General features: G+C 41.1%; 1 long non-coding RNA gene across 1 annotated transcript in view; it reads left to right on the top strand.

Moving 5' to 3' along the window:
- Nucleotides 1-19,706, top strand: part of LOC124777867 — a 523,503-nt gene that overhangs the window by 357,430 nt on the left and 146,367 nt on the right. Inside the window, exon 3 of the long non-coding RNA XR_007015791.1 lies at nt 13,553-13,591. This is a non-coding gene — a long non-coding RNA (uncharacterized LOC124777867). The remainder of the gene's footprint in view (nt 1-13,552; nt 13,592-19,706) is intronic.

The following is a 19,706-nucleotide window of genomic DNA, read 5'->3' on the forward strand; positions in this document are numbered from 1 at the left end:
TAGAGCCATTTGAACCCTTCAAATCCTCTGCACAATTCTGAACTCTCTCAACGCGATTTCCATATTTTTGGAGTTCTGAAGGAAGACATTCGTGGCCGTCGGTTTGCTCCGCACTTGTATAAAATCATGTTTCCTAGGCAACCGCAATCTTTTTTCCTTCAAAACATTGACCGTGTCTGACGCTGTATGAATGTATTAACAGTTACGGCGATAACTTTTGAAATAATAGTACGTAGGCCCACGATCCACTCATCAAAGAAGTGGCTTGCAAAACACTCGTTCGGATGATTATCGAGTACCACCTATTGGTCTGGGATAGCAGGCAGAACGAATTGTCAACAAACGCCAGTGGCGCGGTCGACTCTACAGAAAAAGTGTCATCCATCACAGAGAGTTACGTTATTGAGATTCCGAGAGCGTAACTTCCAAGCGCAGTCCTTAAACTTCTTACTTCCTCTCGGAAACGTCTCGCGAAATGACCACAATGAGAAAATCAGAGAAACTATAACTCTCACGGAGGTTCAACGCCAATCGCTCTTCCAACGTACGATTCGTGAGTGGGACAGAAAACAGGTCAAATACCACAAGTACCCTCCGACACATACCATGTGGTGGTTTGCGCAGTATATGTGTACACCTGTATTGAGGAGGTACTGAACTTCTTCACACTTCGTTAATTAGAGCTGATGTTTGACACCGTAGCTATTCAATTTAGTGTAGGACCCTAATTCTAAAGCAGACCCTTGTCTTTCTGATCACTAAGAGCTACTTTTCTTCTTGTTGCAATAAGTTAGAGCTTAATCAGTCTAATGGAAGACTCCATTGTGTGAACACATCAGCCCCGTTGTAGGGCCTGACAGGATGATAGGTGAGCGCAAAGGTTAAGAAAAAAGAAAACCCTGGCGTGAAAAGAGCAGACGTATATCAGTTGAGCTCTTATAGACGGTACCAAAGCTGGAAAAAATTACATGCATTTGCCCTGTTTCTGTTAACAGAGCCGTGATGCATGCTGTTGCCGATAGGTCAGAACTACCTTCATAGGTCTAGATACTAAACAACAACGAGTTTGTTTACGGAGCTTTCCACGAAAAGGTAATTTTTCATGAATAGGTGGCTTATGGGTATCTGAAAGGGACGTGAGTGTAAACGATAGAAATTAAACGTACAGAGCGATAGCACAGAACAACTTCTTGTTTTCTGCCTGTTTTATAGTTACCGGTTGGCTGAAAGTAACCGACACTGCGGAAAATAAATACTCGAAAATACTGGTGATAGCAAAATGCATATTCCCAGAAATTTGTAAAGCGAAATTTACTGCCAGCACTATTAAACTTTTCACCCGCTGGCGGCGTTTTAACTAAATCGATAACCAGAGAAACATCCGTTCTCATTAAAAAAACAAAAACAAAAAGAATCTGCACTGATATTATGAGTATTTCCACGAAAATGAGACCTCTCAGTGTAGGCCACGCTTTTCAACTTGTCATTTCATATGCTCCTCTTTCAATATGTGTACCTTTTTTTTAATATGGAGCTATCCCCCAAGAAAACTAAATCCATGGCTTTCAGAGGTAAAAATCCTACGCCGAAGGGAAATTGTAAAACGTAATAAAGCAAACACTAAATTAATATGATCGTTTAATAAGTGAAACAAAGAAGGCAAGGAAGAGACTGCGTAATTCAAGACAGGAATGAAGAGTGTAAAAATGAGTAGAAGTGATGTAGGAAGTATAAAGATTAGTTAGCCACTTAAATTTAATTGTGATCTGTCCTGTAACGGAAAACAAAATTAAAATATCTAGAACAAGTAAAAGCTCTTAATTGAGCAGGTGTTGATATACTCCATAACGACCATAAGGGCATAGAGAGCAAAGAAAACTCTCTTTAAGTAACTTATGGAGATTTTGACACGCATCTGAAAAGAGAAGCGTTTAAAATTTTATTATTTGCTGCTGACGTTGCTGTACGTGAGTGACGCTTTTGACACAACAAACACTGAATCTATAATCAAAATTTAGAGGTGCAATTTTTAAAAGTTGCTGATGTCTGTATTATGACACACAAAATCGAATATCATGTGTCCATCATGCAAAAAGATTATAAGAAATCAGAAGAAATTCGATTAACTACAGAGATATATAAAATGAAATGAAAAAACTGTCAAGCAGACATTAAAATATTTATTTCGAAAGCGAAACGATGAATTAATGCATGTATACCAAAGCAGACAATAAGCAAACCACATAATAAGATTAAAGCTATGTCGTACAGCAGTAGCAAATATAGGATTAAATGGTTCAGTTGAATAAACAAGGGAGTATATTAAAAGTGTTATTCCACACAACTTTAAGCAGTAGAAGTAGCAGCAACATCCTCCTTTGAAATTAATACAATTCTAAAAATCTTGTGGGTTTTATGATGTTTCAGAAAGGGTTCTGGAAGTTTGTTACAACTTAATAAGTAATGCCCTTAGTGATATATGCAATGCGTCACTGGCAGAGGGATTCTTTCCAGACAGGTTAAAACATGCAATTATTAAACCACATCATAAGAAAGGTTACAAGTCCAGATTCCTCACTAATACCTATGTCCAAAATATTCGAAAAACTAATGTACATAAGAATAGTTACAGACTTAACTGAAAACAATTTACTAAGCACATCACAGTTTGGATTCCAAAATTATTTTTCGTCTGTGAATGCTGTTTATACATTCACTCATTAAATACTAGAAGCCTTAAATAATAATATATCTCCTGTTGGTATTTTTTGTGATCTCTCCAAGGTCTTCGATTGTGTATATCATGATACTCTTTTAGCAAAACTCAAGTTTTATGTAACTGCTGGCTTTACAAACAGCTAGTAGGAGTCATACTTGATAAACACAATGCAAAAGGTTGTGCTGAGTAATTCAGACAATGTTGCAAACCTAGAAAATTTTAGTTACTGGAGTAAAAAATTACAAAGACCAAAGGGTTCAATTTCGCATCCACTCTTATTCCTTGTGTAGGTGAATTACCTTCCACTTAACATTCAACAAGCGAAATTGGTACTTTTTGCAAACGATACTAGTGTTATAATAAGTCGAGTAGAGAAAAAGCAACAGAAGAGTTAGTAAATGACGTTTCACAGTGCATTATTAAGTGATTATCTGAAAATGGACTACTCCAAATTCTAAAAAAAAAAAAACACTGCGTTCAGTTCTGTGCAACAAATAGAGTAACAACAACAGGTGATGTAGCACATGAGCAGCAGTCAGTACGTAGGGTAGAATGCTTCAAACTTAAGGGTGTACATATTGCTGAAAACTTGAACTGGAAGAAGCATATTATTGAGCTTCTCAAACTATTAAGCTCAAATGCTTGTACTCTTCGTGTAACTGCTAAGCTTGAAAAAAAAAAACGTATCAGCCTCCTAACACACTCTGCATATTCCCACTCAGCAATGTCGTAAAGAATAACTTATTACTTAGAAAGGAGGAATTGATTGCATAGAATCGAGCAGTAGGAATAATATGTGTCGTCACCCAAGGACGTCGTGTAGGTAGCTTTAACGAGCTAGATATTTCGACGGCGCCGTCCCAATAGATAATTTCCCTGCTGAAATTCGTCATAAATAATCCATCGCAATATGAGAAGAACAGTGATGAACGCACCTACAACACTAGACGAAAAACGACTTTGGTTGCCCATTATTAAAGCTGTCAGTGGCTCAGAGAGGAGTTATATGCAGCAAAAAAAAAAAAGAAAAAAGAAAAAAATATTTTCATCACGTCTGACAGGTAGAGAAGCAAGTTTTAAATCTATTCTAAAACAATTTCTCCTAGAGAAGTCCTTCTACTCCATTGTCAAATTTGTACTTGAAAACTGATAGACAGCAAAAAAACATCTACATCTACATCTACATCTATACTCCGCGAGCCACCTTACGGTGTGTGGCGGAGGGTACTTATTGTACCACTATCTGATCCCCCCTTCCCTGTTCCATTCACGAATTGTGCGTGGGAAGAACGACTGCTTGTAAGTCTCCGTATTTGCTCTAATTTCTCGGATCTTTTCGTTGTGATCATTACGCGAGATATATGTGGGCGGTAGTAATATGTTGCCCATCTCTTCCCGGAATGTGCTCTCTCGTAATTTCGATAATAAACCTCTCCGTATTGCGTAACGCCTTTCTTGAAGTGTCCGCCACTGGAGCTTGTTCAGCATCTCCGTAACGCTCTCGCGCTGACTAAATGTCCCCATGACGAATCGCGCTGCTTTTCGCTGGATCATGTCTATCTCTTCTATTAATCCAACCTGGTAAGGGTCCCATACTGATGAGCAATACTCAAGAATCGGACGAACAAGCGTTTTGTAAGCTACTTCTTTCGTCGATGAGTCACATTTTCTTAGAATTCTTCCTATGAATCTCAACCTGGCGCCTGCTTTTCCCACTATTTGTTTTATGTGATCATTCCACTTCAGATCGCTCCGGATAGTAACTCCTAAGTATTTTACGGTCGTTACCGCTTCCAATGATTTACCACCTATGGCATAATCGTACTGGAATGGATTTCTGCCCCTATGTATGCGCATTATATTACATTTATCTACGTTTAGGGAAAGCTGCCAGCTGTCGCACCATGCATTAATCCTCTGCAGGTCCTCCTGGAGTACGTACGAGTCTTCTGATGTTGCTACTTTCTTGTAGACAACCGTGTCATCTGCAAATAGCCTCACGGAGCTACCGATGTTGTCAACTAAGTCATTTATGTATATTGTAAACAATAAAGGTCCTATCACGCTTCCCTGCGGTACTCCCGAAATTACCTCTACATCTGCAGATTTTGAACCGTTAAGAATGACATGTTGTGTTCTTTCTTCTAGGAAATCCTGAATCCAATCACAAACCTGGTCCGATATTCCGTAAGCTCGGAACCGTATCAAATGCCTTCCTGAAGTCCAGGAATACGGCATCAATCTGCACGCCAGTGTCTACGGCACTGTGAATTTCTTGGGCAAATAGGGCGAGCTGAGTTTCACATGATCTCTGTTTGTGGAATCCATGTTGGTTATGATGAAGGAGATTTGTATTATCTAAGAACGTCATAATACGAGAACACAAAACATGTTCCATTATTCTACAACAGATTGACGTAAGCGAAATAGGCCTATAATTATTCGCATCCGATTTATGACCCTTCTTGAAAATGGGAACGACCTGCGCTTTCTTCCAGTCGCTAGGTACTTTACGTTCTTCCAGCGATCTACGATAAATTGCTGATAGAAAGGGGGCAAGTTCTTTAGCATAATCACTGTAGAATCTTAAGGGTATCTCGTCAGGTCCGGATGCTTTTCCGCTACTAAGTGATAGCAGTTGTTTTTCAATTCCGATATGGTTTATTTCAATATTTTCCATTTTGGCGTCCGTGCGACGGCTGAAGTCAGGGACCGTGTTACGATTTTCCGCAGTGAAACAGTTTCGGAACACTGAATTCAGTATTTCTGCCTTTCTTCGGTCGTCCTCTGTTTCGGTGCCATCGTGGTCAACGAGTGACTGAATAGGGGATTTAGATCCGCTTACCGATTTTACATATGACCAAAACTTTTTAGGGTTCTTGTTTAGATTGTTTGCCAATGTTTTATGTTCGAATTCGTTGAATGCTTCTTCAATTGCTCTCTTTACGCTCTTTTTCGCTTCGTTCAGCTTTTCTTTATCAGCTATGATTCGACTACTCTTAAACCTATGATGAAGCTTTCTTTGTTTCCGTAGTACCTTTCGTACATGAATGTTATACCACTTTGGATCTTTCCCCTCGCTTTGGACCTTAGTCGGTACGAACTTATCTAAGGCGTACTGGACGATGTTTCTGAATTTTTTCCATTTTTGTTCCACATCCTCTTCCTCAGAAATGAACGTTTGATGGTGGTCACTCAGATATTCTGCGATTTGTGCCCTATCACTCTTGTTAAGCAAATATATTTTCCTTCCTTTCTTGGCATTTCTTATTACACTTGTAGTCATTGATGCAACCACTGACTTATGATCACTGATACCATCTTCTACATTCACGGAGTCGAAAAGTTCCGGTCTATTTGTTGCTATGAGGTCTAAAACGTTAGCTTCACGAGTTGGTTCTCTAACTATCTGCTCGAAGTAATTCTCGGACAAGGCAGTCAGGATAATGTCACAAGAGTCTCTGTCCCTGGCTCCAGTTCTGATTGTGTGACTACCCCATTCTATACCTGGTAGATTGAAGTCTCCCCCTATTACAATAGTATGATCACGAAACTTCTTCACGACGTTCTGCAGGTTCTCTCTGAGGCGCTCAACTACTACGGTTGCTGATGCAGGTGGTCTATAGAAGCATCCGACTATCATATCTGACCCACCTTTGATACTTAACTTAACCCAGATTATTTCACATTCGCATTCGCTAATAACTTCACTGGATATTATTGAATTCTTTACTGCTATAAATACTCCTCCACCATTGGCGTTTATCCTATCCTTGCGGTATATATTCCATTCTGTGTCTAGGATTTCGTTACTGTTCACTTCCGGTTTTAACCAACTTTCCGTTCCTAATACTATATGCGCACTATTTCCTTCAATAAGAGATACTAATTCAGGAACCTTGCCCTGGATACTCCTGCAGTTTACCAATATTACGTTAACTTTTCCTGTTTTTGGTCTCTGAGGACGGACGTTCTTTATCAACGATGATAATGTCCTCTCTGGTGAGCCGTCAGGTATTTTATCGTTTCGCCCAAGGGGGGGGGTCCCTCTAACCTAAAAAAACCCCCGTGTGCACGCCACACGTACTCTGCTACCCTAGTAGCTGCTTCCGGTGTGTAGTGCACGCCTGACCTGTCTAGGGGGGCCCTACAGTTCTCCACCAAATAACGGAGGTCGATGAATTTGCAACCATTATAGTCGCAGAGACGTCTGAGCCTCTGGTTTAGACCCTCCACACGGCTCCAAACCAGAGGACCGCGATCGACTCTGGGCACTATGCTGCAGATATTAAGCTCAGTTTGCACTCCGCGTGCGATGCTGGTTGTCTTCACCAAATCAGCCAGCCGCCGGAAGGAACCAAGGATGGCCTCAGAACCCAAGCGGCAGGCGTCATTCGTTCCGACATGTGCTACTATCTGCAGCCGGTCACACCCAGTGCGTTCAATAGCTGCCGGAAGGGCCTCCTCCACATTACGGACGAGACCCCCCGGCAAGCACACCGAGTGCACACTGGCATTCTTCCCCGACCTACCCGCTATTTTCCTGAGGGGCTCCATAACCCGCCTAACGTTGGAGCTCCCTATAACTAATAGGCCCGACCTTTGTGACTGTCGGGACCTTGCCGGAGAATCGGCCACTGGCCCAACAGGCGAGGCATCCTGTGGTGGCTCGGAAACGATGTCATCACCACTAGGAAGCACCCCGTACCTGTTGGAAAGGGGTAAGGCAGCTGCCACGCGGCCAGATCCCACCTTCGCCTTTCGGCCAGGCACGCGCGAGCCCACCACTGTCCGCCATTCACCCTGGAGTGATGGCTGACCGGTAAGATGCTCACTGCCGGAAGACGCAGCGACATCAGGGGTTCCATGTGATTCCAAGGCCACCGAAGTAGGCACAGGTCTCACCACAGTTGCCCCAACGCCACTACGAGCCGACGCCTGCGCCTCGAGCTCGATGAGCCTAACAGACAAAGCCTCCACCTGCCCCCGAAGAGTGGCCAATTCTCCTTGCGTCCGCTCACAACAACCACAGTCCCTACACATGACTATGTTTACCCTACTCTATACGGTGACAAATTCCCAAGATAATCTTCTGATGAGCTACTCTGATAATCAAGAAACACTCACTGAAATACGAGACGCGAAAACTACGCTAGGTTTTCCCAGAAAAACTATTTAAAAGCTAAGCGCAGCAAATAAGTACAAAAACGCTTTATACAAACAGTACTCGCTGCTGCTGGTGCTCTCGCTCTGGCTGTCACAAGACAACTGCTGATTCAAGTGACTAGTGGCTAACGGCCGCGAAACAAACAAAAGACGGTTTTAGGGCGCTTTCTGTTCTAAACGATCAAGAAAACACTAAGAAATCTAACACAAAAACTACGTAAAGTTTTATCAAGAACTGTTAGTTACTATGCAGAGCAGATAAACACAAATAGAATCCCTTCCTTAGTGGAAGGTCGTAAACAAAATGCAAAATAAACGCTTTATACAAACAGTACTCGCTGCTGCTGGTGCTCTCGCTCTGGCTGTCACAAGACAATTGTTTTTAAGTGCACCTGCATGAGTACGAGTAAAATTATAATGCGTACATTAATGTTGACACTAATAATCTATATATATCCCTTAAACTGATTCGTACTACGTCATTTCCATAAGAAATGGTTCAAATGATCTAAGAAATTTCTTAGTAACTAACTAACTAGTTTTTTATGAACAAGCCGGCCCTTAACCTAGAGCCTCTACTATTTTCTTTCTTCTCGCAGTGGTACTCCACCAGCATAGCACGAGGTTGTCTATAAGACTTCGAACAAAACAAATATATGTTTTGAATTGGTCTGTATAACATGCAGCTTATAGAACAATTGCTTGCGCACAGTGTTAACTTCTCACAAGACTGTTAATCGTAGCGTATTAGTACTGAAGATGTTAACTTACGCAGTAAGACGCCTGATATAAAAAGTGAAGAAGTCGATGAAGTTTCTAAAAGCACTGTCAGCGGGTTAAGTACTGAAGTTCATGCATCGTTTTTAAACACAGTAAAGATGCATGAGCGATACTGTCCATTGCCAGCAATAAACATCGCCAAAGCCTAATCACAAAGTTAACTAGTGAGCTATTGGTTAGGCCACGTGAAACTAGTGTTTTGTGCCGTTAAAGTGCAAACCGTAAGTGCCACGGCTGCTACAGCTATAAATATGTGTAAGTCAGCGCAAACGGAGAAACCGTAAATTCGAGCAGTGAACCATGAGATCTATTCTTCCGGGAAACCACTGGACACGATGAAAGCCTCAGAAGCTAACGATTCCGGATTCTCCAGCAGTAAGCATGTCATCGAGAAAGAAGACGACCTCGCAGTGATTCCTTCTCTGAATGCTCACGTGTAGTTTTAGTTAAGGTGCTCATTCACACTGTCATCTTGCATCTTCCGTCTTATTTTAACTTAAATGTAGTTTGGTCATCAGTCATATTAATGGAAATACCGGTTATTATATTATGCAATACATTCATGCATTACAATCTTTCACAGGTGTGAAATCTCAAACCCAACAGCTCAAGTCCACATTTGCATGCTCTCTATTATTGGAAAGCAATCTACAGCGAAGATGAATAAATTTCTGATACCTTTTATAAACGTTTATGTTTCACTCTGATTTGAATACGTACCATTAAACCCACGAGATTTAGTTTTCTCATCATATATAACAGATAATCGTTTCTTATTCTATTTTTAACCTTAGTGCCTGCCTCCGTAAACGAGGTCGCTAACGCACGTACGACGCAGCTCTCAAACATCCGTAAGGAAAGGAGCTAATGTGCGCGGAGGGACAACACCCTTCCCCACAGTCGGCTGGACAAACCTCGTGGGATGACTTACAACACCCTTCCTCACAGTCGGCTGGACAAACCTCGTGGGATGACTTAGCCAACGTTGCCACACTACTTTTACATTTTTACGTTAACTGTTTGACTCACTGGTTATCACAGCGTTACTTGTTTAATAACTTCCTGTCACAATATCATCACACGTATTATTTCCTTTTACCACGCTTCTCGGCAATAGTCAATATCTACGCTGTGCTATTCCATATCGACATCTGCTGCATGTAACTCCACTGTTCCCATTACAATCAACCTAAGGAGTGTCCGTTTGTTTGTTTGTTGTAATTCATACAAATCTAGAATTTTATTCCGATCTTGACGAGATTTTGGACGCTTACCTTCAAGACAGGAGGAATATGACTGTCTACACAGATTTCATAATCTGACTTGTAACCTTTATGTATGTAACACGTAGAGGGGGAAGATTGTTAAAAAAAATTCTAAAGGTTCTTGGCCGATTTACTTCAAGTTCCTACATGATCCCCTACTGAACATTAGGACGGACATAGGCTATGCATTTGTTAATATACACAACATATAACATATATATGTTACCAAACATCTCGGAAAGTATTTGGCCAATTTACTACAAAGCTATTGGCCGATTTATTTTAAATTTCAACATTCCGGTGAAACAATGAGTAGAATTAACGAAAAGTTAAAAGCCTGAGAAACGAAACGTGTCGTGGTAAATTGATTGTCATTCGTATAACGAGAATAAAGTACAGTGAGAATAGCCGTCTTGGAGATACTTTTATCAGATGGTTCAAATGACTCTAAGCACTATGGGAGGTCATCAGTTCCTTAGGCTTAAAACTACTTAAACCTATCTAACCTAAGGACATCACACACATCCATGCCCGAGGCAGGATTCGAACATGCGACCATAGCAGGCATGCGGTTCCGGACTGAAGCGCCTAGAACCTCTCGGTCACAGCGGCCGGCCATAGTATTATCAGATGCTAGCTAATCTGGGGAGAGCGGAAGCTCGAGAATTAGACAGAAACATGATTGTTCACTTATTTGTTGACTATTTACTGTTGTTATATATGACATAAACCTTAGAAGATATTTTAGTCCATGTTTCGCGGTTATGTTTAACTATTAAAATCCACAGTGCCATACAAACGCTAAAGAAGGTTGTGCAAATAGATTAAATAAATCACCAGATCGCGAGCCGATCGAACAATCTGGTCGAACAATCTGAGTCGGGCTCAATCACCAACCTACTTGAAAAAGCGCAAAAAGAGCTGAAACAATAGCAGACAAATTCTCCAGAAACACAATTAGATACTTACAGCAAAATGTAACAATAGATGGCGCAACAATTCATCTTTCCATACAGGGAAAATGCGAAGTTTGTAAAAATCTGCTTAAAGAAATTAATTGGAAATGTTATCAGAAAATCGTTTAGTTTCTCATTCCTGTAGAAAAACATGTAGTTCCCATAGAAGTTTAACAGATATATTAATGTTCCCATTGTCGAATACCGACAACAAATCACAATGCAACTTTCTCCGGAAGCGATAGTCTTAAAGTCATCTACATCCATTTCTTAATTGTCTGTTGTTTAGTGTGGTCGTTAGAAAATCGTGGCTGTTAGCTTGAATTACGATGTGTAAGCTAGGTCATGTTGCTTTATAACTGCTAAATTTTCGTACTTTAAGTGATGATTTGTTTATGTATGCACATACTTTATTGAGTCAAAATGTTTCCTGCAGAGAATGAGCAGTATTGAAATGATAAAAGTATGTATTTTACAGTTTGATTTTAGGTATATTATGGGAAACAGATACACGCTGTTAGGCAGAACATTATGGCCACCTGATTAATATTACTTAATTAATAATAACCACTTTGACACTGACAACACTGGTGACGCTTCGTGGCATGGAAGCAATGAGGCCTTCGTAGGTCCCTTGACAGAGCTGGCACGACATACGCGCACACTCAACTCACCTAACTTCCGTAAACTCCGTGGAGGGGCTCGATGAACTCTGACGCCACGATCTATCACATCCCAGATGTGTTCTATCGGCTTCAAATCCGGCAAGTTGGGGGTGCCACCACATCAGTTGGAATTCAGCACTGTGTTCCTGGAACCACTCTGTCACACTCTTAGCCTTGCGACATTGCGTGTTATCTTGTTCAAATAAGCCTCATTATCATATTGAAAAATGCCTCGTGAGGAGGTGTACGTGGTCTGCAACCAGAGTACGATACGATATAAGGAGCCGACATGGTCCTTGCATGAGCTCCACTAAACCTTTTGACGCCAACGTGAATGCTCCAGAGAATATTGGAGCCACCGCGAGCTTCGTCCCGCAGTACAGGTGTCAAGAACCTGTTCCCCTGGAAGATGATGGATTCGCGCCCTCCCTTCGGCTGCGGAGGCTCATCATTAGGAGACTTGTGCGTACTTTGTGTTCAGACACACTTGTACTGAGCCGAGCAGTAAACTCTGATGCTAGTTCCGCCACCGTCTTACCAGTCTGCCCAGACTACGACGTCCGACGTCAGTAACATCGGGTCGCCGCCTAACCCTCCACGACGTCTGGACGTGGTTTCACCTTGCTTTCATCAAGTGTTAGATACCATTGCATTCTCCGAGCACATAACAAGTGGTGCAGCCTCCGTGCCATCACAATCTGCCCTCTGTCAAACTCAGCCTTCCCCATTCTGAGATCGCGCGCCTGTCCCATTTAACACACGCTCACTAGCACTACAAACATTGCGCGTGTGTCTGAGTAGCAGTTATTCCTCGCCAGGTGACTCTGCTATCACCTGCACGGGTTTATATCGGTAGTAGGTCGATGGTCATAATGTTCTGGATGATCATTGTATTGGTTTAACTTTTATTTTAAAAAGGAATCAAATCATAATATGTGACGTAATTGTTGTTACTAAACTTTGGGTTTGATATCGGTGTATATTTGTGAAAGTCACTACCGGATGGCAAGAACCCGATATTTATGAATGGCTCAGGTGAAGCGGTATTCATTCGTGGCATTCCGTTGACACTAAATTATTTAAATATGCTCTTCGAGTGAAAGGGATTGCAGTTTCCCATGCAGCTTGCATTCGCTAGGCACAGACCCACTCACTTTGTGTGACAGATATTAAACATCCCGGGCAACACCTGGCACTGCAGCTAGTGCTAAGTATATAAATAAAAATTCCGCACGCGAGCTTCTTCAACGCCTAATGAATGTCTCTTTCGTCCTTCAGAGCCTACCACAATGGATGCGGTACAATTAGCAACACAGTGCTGGGAAATTACAAGACCTGTTGTGTCAAACAGTGCAAACAGGCCTACTACTGCACCATTTCCCTCCAATTCATCTGACTTGTAAACCACTGAATATTTCTGGAATATTGTCGACAGACTCTAGGAAGCAGTTTCAAGAGCAATGTACCTGAACATTGGTTTGTGTGAGAAACTGTCAGGATTATCGTTCCTCAGGATGACTTTGAAGGCTTGTCTGCTTCCAGGGAGCGTCGCGTAGACTCAACATGCAATTAATAACGGCCCTATCTAACACCAAGTGAATACTACATAACGAAACTTTAGTCATATTCCCACTAACGTAAATTTCGAGTGGTACAGGACTCTCCCATGAGTTAACGGAAAACAGTGTTAAACATCTGAAAAGACAGTAGAAACGTTAAGTCAGAACGAGAAAGCGAAAAGGGAGTATGAAAAGGGTAGATTTCATTTGCAAAAGACTCTGTTGAACAGGCAAGCTTCGATCTTAACAGCTAATTACTTCACATAAACATGTTGCGGAGACTGATATAAATTTGTAACTACAAAAATTTTATTTTTATTCTTTACTATTATGTCCTAAATTAACAATACGAAGCAAAACGTAGAAAGTCTTCTTTTGTTTCAGGCTAATCTCTCACATGATTACAGTATGTCACACAATTACTGTATTCTTTTTATTTCAGGTTAAACCCGACATAGGCGTTCGCAGCTGATCGCAACAGGTAAGTGCGTTTAACTTTTACAAAACTAACAAAAAATAATTCACAGCGAAGTATTTCGACTTTTAGTGCTTCGCGTCTTCATTTAACACTGAAGTGCAAAATTTATCAACAAAGCTAGTTACATGATATTATATTACAGTACGGTTAACCTGATTACTTAATACTGACCCAGCATTGGCCGCCCTGTTATATTATCAGTTGGTAAAACTTCGCTGCCAACACCTCCGGTTCTGTAAATCATGCTTTCTCAGATTTTCTAGTGTTACGTGACAAAAAGTACGCAAAATAGTAAATTGGGGTTAGTATACGGTGGTCGTGGTAAGTGACCAAACTGCTGAGGTCATCGAACCCTAAGTTTACACACTACTTAATCTAACTTAAACAAACTTACGCTTAGGACAACACACACACGCCCATGCCCGAGGGAGGACTCGAACCTCCGACGTAGGGAGCCACGCGAACCGTTTCAGGGAGCCCTAGGCCACGCGGATACCCCGCGCGGCGTTAGTATACAGTGTTTCTCTTTCTTGCCAACAGTAGTCAACCGACTATCATCTCTGACAATAGGCTCGTAATTCTCTTATAAAACAGTACTTCCATTCAAATTGTCATTAGTGTCGAGCATTAGAGACGACATGAATAAAGAGCGTAGAATACTCTGAAAAGAAAAAAGGTTGTGTGCAAATAATACTTAACAATAATGGAACTAATGATATGGATAGGAATCAGTGTTGACGGACAAACATACTACGTCCCGTCCTTGTGAACACACACGTCTTAAATGTCTTACGTAAACCAGTATACACATTACTCTTTACATGAGAGTGTGTCCTCAATTACAACTCTTCTAATTGCCTACTTCTTCATACCAATAAATGATATGTGTAAATTTAACAAAACTAATACGATCAGTATTATAAAAAAAATTTATTTATTTGCCACGGTGGTTTTCGGAGGCTAAGTCAACACACTCGTATTTTAACTCGTCTGCAAGAGTTAAAACTATATATATATATATATATATATATATATATATATATATATATATATATATATATATAGACTTCCCGCGAGCTTGTCATGATTAATTAAAATTTTTTATTATCTGTTTACTCGCGAATTTTACATTCAAGGTGCAGTCACGGTCAAATAACCGCATACGAGGCCACATTGGAAGTATGTGTAACATTTCTCTACTGGTGGCACAAGGAGAAGGAAGTAGTCTACGTGTACGAGACACTGTCTGTGTTATGTCCTAGCCAGTAATGCCACCCGAGCCCGCTGCCAAAAGGTTGGCAGCATCAAAGTCCGGACGCCGTCCGCATAAGCAGCGCCAGCGAGACAGCAAATCGCCGCAAGTCTGCGCGAGCCACCGCTGGCTTCTGGTTTTCTTAAGCGCAGGAGTCGCGAGCGCTAGGACAGTTCTGTATTCGCCGCTCAGTTGTATACTCGCCACCGAATTGTGTACTTGCTAGTCAGTTGTGTGTTCATCGCGGCAGAGTTGTTGTTTGTCGTCAGCCGACGCTGACCTAGCCGCTCCGACTCGAACTAGACAGATCTCTGTAGACACGGAGTTCACTATTGTGTTTCTGTATCTTCATCAATAAAGATAAGTACCGACTTTTATTTAATCAGAGTGTTTGGTTTTTCATCTTTCTGTTCACTGTTCCAGCGGACCGGTCGGCCCGCTATTAAAAGTGTGGCGGTGACTTCGTAAGCCATTTCTACAGCCAAGTGTTTGTCGCTACGAACACCGCCACAAAAGTCTGTGTGGAGCGGTAACACTTGTTCTCTCAGATATCATCAGTACTCTCGTGACAGAACGCTTCACTCCCCCCCCCCCCCCCCCCCCTCGCGCGAAACTCCTCTGCCCGCCCTTTCCGCCTGTCTTTACTCTCCCACCAGCAACTCCCCTCTCGCCCACATTTGCCAAACGTCACCACGACACCCCCAGCCTTTTACTTACTCACTCCACGCGTGTACCGCCCCCTGTTCGAAATTCCCTGCAAACTCTCTCCCGTCATGTTCTTCTGTCAGCATACAAATTACTTCGGCCTGCGTGGCGCTTTGATGTCGAATTACTTTTTTCCCCTCCCTCAGAAGCATAAACCATTTGCTGACTCAAGGGAAGACAATTCCGTGCCTTTTCTGAGAAAGAAGTTCTGATATTGTTTTCTTACCAAAACAACTGTATTTTGGAGTGATTTTCTTATCTAATATTGAACTGGCGTATTCCTATTTGCTTTTAGGAAAAATTTAATTTTTATTTCTTTTTCCGGCTGTGCTTTTCCGCCCGCGAGACACCCAACACACTTTAGCGTCGTTGTTCCAGGAACCTTCATATGTTTCCTTTGCACTTCCTCGACTTCTCTGTTTATGTGTGAAGTCTTAGCGCCAAAGGATGCCACGTTCTTTCTTTTCCACCGGAAGTCACGTTATGAAACACTTTTGTTAACTTTGAATTACCTCTTTGCTTTTGCTTTGCTCCCTCACTTCAGCTTCCTTGACTATTGCCTTAGTGATTAGGATGGTTGTCTTACTTCGCTCAATGGAGTAACGAGTTACAAGCAAACAGGAGTTGGAGAGTGGCTTGGCGGAGCGCATGTGGCATTCAGACACATTGCACAACTGTTAGTTTCGATGTGATTAATTACTGAACCTCTCGTGTCTTTGTCATCACACGCTACGTTCAGTAATTAGACACATAACAATTGAAGCTTTAAAGCGGAAAAAAATCTGAAAAATGTTCGGGATCCTACTGCATAAACGCTTCCATAATCTACAATGATAAACTTTTATGTTTAACACAGCGTCAAATGGTTCAACACGCAGTTTGCAGTTACAATTACAACTTTTGCATCGACAAGGACGAATAGTCCCCTTTACACGCAAGACCTTAAGATTCAGTTAAAATGTCGAAAAACAACATCGATTGGGAATTTGGGGCGGGGGCATTGAGGTAGCCGTTTGTGATAAAGGAAAAATGTTACTCTCTCGCATTCATCGCTGATGCCGCTGGTGGCCGAGCGGTTCTAGGTGCTTCAGTCTGGAACCACGCTACCGCTTCGGTCGCAGGCTCGAATCCTGCCTCGGGCATGGATGTGTGTGATGTCCTTAGATTAGTTAGGTTTAAGTAGTTCTAAGTTATAGGGGACTGATGACCTGAGATGTGAAGTCCCATAGTGCTCAGAGCCATTTGAACCATTTTGCACACGGAAAACATTCCTTTCTATTACTTACTAATCACTGCGGCAGAACAGTGGTCAAAGAGTAAGGAAGCAGCAACGCCTGACACTTCACAAAAACTGGAAGGCAGGAGGTGAGTTACTGGCGGAAGTAATGCTGTGAGTACGGGTTGCGAGTCGCACTCGGGTAGCTCAGTTGGTAGAGCACATGCCCGCGAAAGGCAAAGGTCTAGGTTTCCAGTCGCGGTCCAGCACAAAGTCCTAATGTGCCAGTAAGTTTCACTTAAATGTTTCTCTCTCAGAAACGCTTTTCTTATTATTGCCAGTCCGAATTTTATATACTGTCATCAGTTGTTTTGGTGCCAAAATAGCAAAACTCACGTACTATTTAAAATTAGTGCAACTTTTCTTGATCTGAATTCTACCTTCGTTACCTAGTTTATTGCATTAAACATTCTCGTATTTCTTGATGCGTCAGTTCTAGGCGAAACCTCAAGCTTTCGACGATCGTCACCATCGTTTTCGCCACTGAATCAGTTCCTAACAGTACCATCGAGGTCGAGTTTTTACCCAGAACTGACACAAGAAATGTGAGAGTAATACAAGACTGTCGGCGAGTAAAACTATATTCATATTCAGCTTATAATCGCTTTTCAAGACACTATCCATTCAGTTCAGCTGCACTTCCAAGACATTTACTATCTTTAACAGAATTACAATGTTGCATGAAAACCACAAAGTTTTAAACTGATGACCGCTTTTGAAAACTGAGTTCTACAAAAAGTAATATTTTCAGGAAACACGTTTTATTGAAGAAGTTAATAAATATATGAAACAGAAATTAGAAATGGATTATACTTTTTCTTCACTACTAGACATAAAAAGTAGTTACATCCAAATAATAATTTCATGTAAATATTCCGTTCATTTAAATGATAGGGCGTCTTGCAAAATTGAAAACTACTGTGTGACGATTCATTGAAATGACAAGTAGTCGATTATTTGTTAATAACTTTAAGTTATGTAATTCTTCTAATACATTGGTTCATTATCATATTCAGCGTCATCGTTGACAAATCGCTGTTATGGCAACGTTGAAGAGCTTCTACACAAAATATTTTTGCGTCGTCCAAAGAGTTGTCAAAATCCTTCAGTAGCTTCTGTACTCCTTCAGCCTTCTTAACACAGACTTAATTTTCCAATCTTAGTGATGAAGCATTGTCCCTTTCTCTGAAGTTGTTGACATTTTTCAGCACCTCAGCCGAAACTGAATGTTCAAAATACATGTTTGTTTCTTTGCACAGAACACGATTTTTTCCAGCCTTCTAGTACGTGAGAACTGTTGCTTCGCTTATTTTGAAATAGTACTATTTATTAATGACTTTTTGTTTGTGGAGTTCATATTGCGAAATTGCCAGTTTCTTTCAAATACCATACAAGTGCCATGTTGAGTTAACAGATCATAGTATTACGATGGCAGTTTGATAATTTCCAATTTTCTCACTTGTTTCTGAGTCCCCTACCAGGAGGCATATAACTGTGCCTTCTGATTGGAAAATAAAGCAAGATTTTAGTGGAAACTTTCGAAGTAGTATAGCCATTACTCTGAATTCTTGTTTTTCGAGGAGCATTTCTGAAAGAATTTATACCGTCAGCCTTTGATTCTTCCCTTCTTGAAGTTCCTTTTACAAATTTATTAAAAAAATCTCTTACAGCAGAAGCAATTTCAGTGGTTCGAAGTGGTAGTTTCGTTTCGATCCTTGTGTAAAGGCAAGTATTTTTAGTGTTCTCCATTAATTCTATTAGTGTACAGTTATATAAGCAGATCTATAGCTAGTAAAATGTTTCCTCATTGACTTGAAAGGCGGTGGTTCTGGCGCAAACAAAACATACTCTGATTGTCTATGATTCTTTTAGTTCAGTAATATCATGGAACTTACGAGGCTTCACTTATTAAGAATGGTAATTCGTCTTTAAAACGAATGCAAAATAATTTTTTATGGGCAAGTTAAGTTTTGGAAAATTTCTCTTTCAACATATGTTAAGTATGCAAAAAATGTGCAGCATTTCGCGCGTGTTTATTATGTGGTTCATGTAAGAATTTGCTTATGCTAACTAACGCGATCGACTCTTCTTATTTTAAGATATACGAAATCGTTCATAGGTTGAAATATAAAATTTTGTAGATGTCCAGTTTTGAAAAAACGGTCCTCAAATTCTTCTCCCGGCACTTTGATCCCCTTTCTAAATTTTTCCTTTGTTTCCTGTTTCTTGCTCAACATATAAATTGAGTGACATGGGACATCGGCTACAAACCTTTCTCAATCCGTTGTGAACTACTGCTGCACTTTCACGTCCTTCGACTCTTGCAAGTGCAGTCTGATATCTGTGGAAGTTGTAGATAACTTTTCGCTGCCTGTATCTTACCCCCATTACTTTCAGGATCTTAAAGAATGTATTCCAGTCAACTTTTATCAAAAGCTTTCTTTAAATCTGGAACTATAATCGTGGCATCGCTTCTGCTCGGTCTGTCTTCTGAGTCGAAGGTTAAGTATGGTCTCGCGTTACCTTACAGTTCTCTGGGTTGCAAAATGATGCTTTCCTAGTCGGTTTCAACCAGTGTTCTTCCTTTCTTCTGTAAATAATTCGTTTCAGAATCTTGCATCGAAGACTTTCTAACTGATAGTTCGTTAATACATCTTTGAGCACCTGTTGTAAGTAGGCTGTTTATGTTTTCTTATTGGCAACGTTACGTAGTGCTCTGTATGTAAATCACTGGCTGTGCTGTGTGCAGTCTGTGGCTAGTTTGCATTGTTGTCTGCCATTGTAGTGTTGGGCAGCTGGATGTGAACAGCGCGTAGCGTTGCGCAGTTGGAGGTGAGCCGCCAGCAGTGGTGGATGTGGGGAGAGACATGGCGGAGTTTTGAAAT

The sequence above is a fragment of the Schistocerca piceifrons genome, chromosome 2 (genome assembly GCF_021461385.2).
Source record: "Schistocerca piceifrons isolate TAMUIC-IGC-003096 chromosome 2, iqSchPice1.1, whole genome shotgun sequence".
Taxonomy (NCBI): Eukaryota; Metazoa; Arthropoda; class Insecta; order Orthoptera; family Acrididae; genus Schistocerca; species Schistocerca piceifrons.